The 4,636-nt window shown below is 43.2% G+C and overlaps 1 protein-coding gene and 1 non-coding gene across 2 annotated transcripts in view; one reads left to right on the top strand and one right to left on the bottom strand.

The window, feature by feature from the left end:
- The window catches only part of DNM2 (dynamin 2), a 94,147-nt gene that overhangs the window by 74,208 nt on the left and 15,303 nt on the right, over positions 1-4,636 (bottom strand). The window lies entirely within an intron of this gene.
- TRNAI-GAU lies at positions 3,416-3,489 on the top strand. The gene has a single exon. It is a non-coding gene; the product is annotated as a tRNA-Ile (tRNA).

Genomic DNA, 4,636 nt, shown 5'->3' on the forward strand with positions numbered 1-4,636 from the left:
AAAAAAAAAAAAAAAAAAAAAAAAAAAAAGAATGAAGTTGGACCCCCTACCTCACACCATATACACAAATTAATTCAAAATGTATCAGAGACCTAAATGTAAGAGCTAAAACTATAAAACATTTAACAGAAAATATAGGAGTGAATCTTCATGACCATGGATTAGACAATGCTTCCTAGATATGACACCAAAAACAAACAACAAAGAAACAATAGATAAAATGAGGCATCATCAAATTTAAAACTTTTCTGCTTAGAAGCAGAAAAAGGACACTATCAAGGAAATAAAAAGACAAGCCACAGAATGGGAGAAAATATCTGCAAATCATATATTGCAAAAGGGACCAGTATCAAGACTATATAAAGAACTCTTTACAAATCAACAATGAAAAGACAAATAACCCAATTTGAAAACGGGCAATGGATTTGAACAGATATTTTTCCAAAGACAGACAGACAGAAAGCACATGAAAAGCACATTAATCATTAGGGAAATGTAAAAAACCCACAATGAGATAAACACCACTTCATACCCACTAGGATGCTAAACTCAAAAAGACAGATAATAACAAGTGTTGACAAGGATGTGGAGAAACTGGAAACTTCACACTCTACAGGTGAGAATGTAAAATGGTGCAGTCATTTTGGAAAGTTCTAGCGGTTTCTCAAAAGTTAAACAAAAGGATTACCATATGACTCAGCAATTCCACTTCTAAGTATATATGCCCAAGAGAAATTAAAACATATGTCCACACAAAGACTTATACACAAATGATCATAGCAGCATTATTCACAGTAGCCCAAAGTTGGAAACAACCCAAATGTCCACCAACAGATGAATAAACAAAATGTGTCATATCCATAAAATGGAATATTATGAGACCATAAAAAGGAATGAAGGGCTAGTGGGTTAGCTCAGTTGGTTAGAGCACAGTGTTATAACACCAAGGTCAAGGGCTCAGGTCCCCTTACAGGCCAGCTGCCAAAAGAACACACAAACAAAACAAAGAAAGAAAAAGGAATGTAGGGCCGGCCCGGTGGCACACTGCTACAGTGCGCCGCTTGGGAGCGCGGTGGCGCTCCCGCCAAGGGCTCAGATCCCACATACAGACCGGTTCCCGCTCACTGGCTGAGCGAGGTGCGGGTGCAACACCGAGGGGTGCGATCCGTTGCCAGACACGAAAAAAGACAAAAAAAAGGAAAAAAAAAAAAAAAGAAAAAGGAATGTAGGGCCGGCCCGGTGGCACACTGCTACAGTGCGCCGCTTGGGAGCGCGGTGGCGCTCCCGCCAAGGGCTCAGATCCCACATACAGACCGGTTCCCGCTCACTGGCTGAGCGAGGTGCGGGTGCAACACCGAGGGGTGCGATCCGTTGCCAGACACGAAAAAAGACAAAAAAAAGGAAAAAAAAAAAAAAAAAGAAAAAGGAATGAAGCACTGACACATGCTACAGCATGGATGAATCTTGAAAACGTTATGCTCAGTGAAAGAAGCCAGACACAAAAAGCCACATATTGTATGATCCCATTTATATGAAATATTCAGAATAGGGCAAATTCAGAGAGACAAAAAGTTAGACTAGTGGTTGCCAGAAGATGGGAGTGGGAAGTGACTGTTTTATGGGTATGGGGTTTTGGGGAGATGAAAATGTTCTCGACTTGGGGAGATGAAAATGTTCTCGACTTAGATAGTGGTGATAGTTGCACAATTCTGTGAATATACTGAAAAGTACACTTTGAAAGGATGATCTTTATAGTGTGTGGATTGTATTTCAATAAAGATATTTAGGAGGGAAAAAAAAATACGAGTTCCCCATGCATCAACAAGAAAACAAGTCCACCTTTAAGATAAAAAAGACCACAGCGGGGGGCTGGCCGATTAGCACAGTTGCTTAGAGCGTGGTATTATAATATCAAGGTCAAGGATTCGGAAAACCACTGCTGGCCCACACAAACACTCCTGAGAAGGGCCCAGACTTGGACTGTGGCCACTCCTCATTCCACCCTCCTGTAGCCTTATCCCCCCCTCCTGTAGCCTCATCCCCTCTGTGACCCTGATCTTAGCAACAGCTGCCACTCCTTTGTGCTGTGTCTGGCCAACCTGTGCTTCCTAGCCTAACTCCATGAAGTGGTGACCGGGTCTGTTCAGCTTCAGCTGGGTGGCAGCCTGGGTCGGAGCCCTTCTTAGTGATGGAGACGTGGACCGATGGGTTTACGTAGAGAGGGAGGTGGGTTTCTCGATCACCTCCCACACTTCAGGCACTGTGCCAGGGCCCAAGGCACACCCAGGAGCAAGGTCCCACCATCAGGCACTATTCTTCTAGTGAGGGGAGACAGACACTAAACCAAATAGGTAAAACAATGATGAGGAATGACAAGTGCTTCTAAGAACAATTAAGCAGTGCAAGGGGACAGAGTGACAGGGTGGGGCATTTTAGCAGAATGGCCAGGGAGGGACTCTTGGGGAGGAGACATTTAAGCAGGGGCTGGTGGAGCTGATGAAAGGAGGCCCAGGGTTATCTGACGGGAAGAGCAGTCCTGGCAGCAGGAACAGCACATGCAAAGGCCCTGAGGTGGCAGATGGGACAGAGACTGATGTTTTAGGAACAGCAAGGAGCCCAGTGTGGCTGGAGCAGAGCCAGTGAGGGAGGTGTAGGAGGAAGCAAGGGGAAAGGGGTGTGAGGAGATTGCACAGGGCCTTGTGGGCCACACAGAGGACTTTAGTTTCTACTCTGAGGGAACCAGGAGCCATGGAAGGCTCTGTGCAGAAAAGGGATATATTCTTAGCAGGCTCACTCTGTCCATGGTAGGGAGAACAGTACGGGGGGGTGGGGACACAGTCAGAAGATACAAGACCAAGGAGGCAGAGAATGCACTGGTCCCGCAGAAAAGGGATATATTCTTAGCAGGCTCACTCTGTCCGTGGTAGGGAGAACAGCACGGGGGGGTGGGGACACAGTCAGAAGATACAAGACCAAGGAGGCAGAGAATGCACTGGTCCAGGTGTGCAGGTGACTGTGGATAGGAAAATACAGTTATAAAAACTGATAACCCAGGTACAAAAGTCAGTTAGATAGGAGGAATGAGTTCTGATGTTCTATTGCACAGCAGGGTAACTATGGATAACAGTTAAGTTTTGTATATTACATAACAGCTAGAGGAGAGGCTTCTGAATGTTTCTGCCACAAAGAAATGAGAAATGCATGAGGTGACTGACACATTAACCACCCTGACCCAATTATTATATGACATATGTATGTGTCGAAACATCAGATTGTACCTCATAAGTATGTATAATTACAATGTGTCGATTAATTAAAAAAACAAAACAAAACTAATAAGCAAGCTCTCCATGTACTGATACACAAAGATCTCTTTTTGTAGAAATCGACAAACTGAAAATGTATATGTTAGGCTGGCCAGTTAGCTCAGTCGGTTAGAGCTTGGTGCTGATAACACCAAGGTCCGGGGTTCAATCCCTGCACCGGCCAGCTGCCAAAAAAAAAAAAAATATATATATATATATATATATACACACACACATATACATACACATATATGCATATATGTGTATATATATATGTGTGTGTGTGTGTGTATGCATATATATATGTGTTAATGCAAAGGAACTAGACTAGCTAAAACCATTTTGAAAAAGAACAAAGAGGACTCACATGGCCTGATTTTAAAACTCACTATAAAGCTACAGTAATAAAGAAATGTGGTGCTGGCGAAATGACAGACCCACAGAGCAAAGTGAGAGCCCAGAATGGACCCACACAAAGATGACCCATTGAGGATCCCCTTACCGGCTAGCCGCCAAAAAAAAAAAGATGTCCCATTGATTTCTGACAAAGGCAACCCAATGGAGAAAGGATGGACTTTCCAATAAATAGTACTAGAAAAATTGGACATTCATACACACACAAAAAAACAAAATAAAATCTCAACCTATACTTCTTAACTCACACAAAAATTAACTCAAAATGGATATTTATGAGCCACACAGAAACCTGCACATAAATGTTTACATTAGCATTATTCCTAATGTTGGGCTGGCTGGTTGCTCAGTGATTAGAGCGTGGTGCTGGTAATTCCAAGGTCCAGGGTTTGATTTCTGTACCAGCCACCTGCCCCCCTGCCAAAATTTTTTTAATTAAAAAACTAAAAATACAGGCCGGCCCGTGGCTCACTCAGGAGAGGGCGGTGCTGATAACACCAAGGCCCTGGGTTCGGATCCCATATAGGGATGGCCAGTTGGCTCGCTGGCTGAGCGTGGTGCTGACAACACCAAGTCAAGGGTTAAGATCCCCTTACCGGTCATCTTTAAAAAAAAAACAAAAAAAAACTAAAAATTCAATAATAATTTTTTAGAAGTACATGACATTCTGAAAAAAACCAAAACCCTGGGGATGGGGAACAGCTCAAAGCTGACGGGCACGAGGGACCAAGGAGAGATGACTTCAAAGGGAGATGGGAGGACTTTGTGGAGTGAAAAAGTGTTCTGTATCTTGACTGCATTGGCAGTTACACAACTGTTTGTGTTCATTAAAACTTGTAAAACTATACACTAAAAGGGTGATTTTCCTGTATGTAAATTGTAGCTTGAGGGGGGAAAAGAAACAAAGCAGCAAGCTC

The sequence above is a fragment of the Galeopterus variegatus genome, unplaced genomic scaffold (genome assembly GCF_000696425.1).
Source record: "Galeopterus variegatus unplaced genomic scaffold, G_variegatus-3.0.2 Scaffold171, whole genome shotgun sequence".
Lineage (NCBI taxonomy): Eukaryota > Metazoa > Chordata > Mammalia > Dermoptera > Cynocephalidae > Galeopterus > Galeopterus variegatus.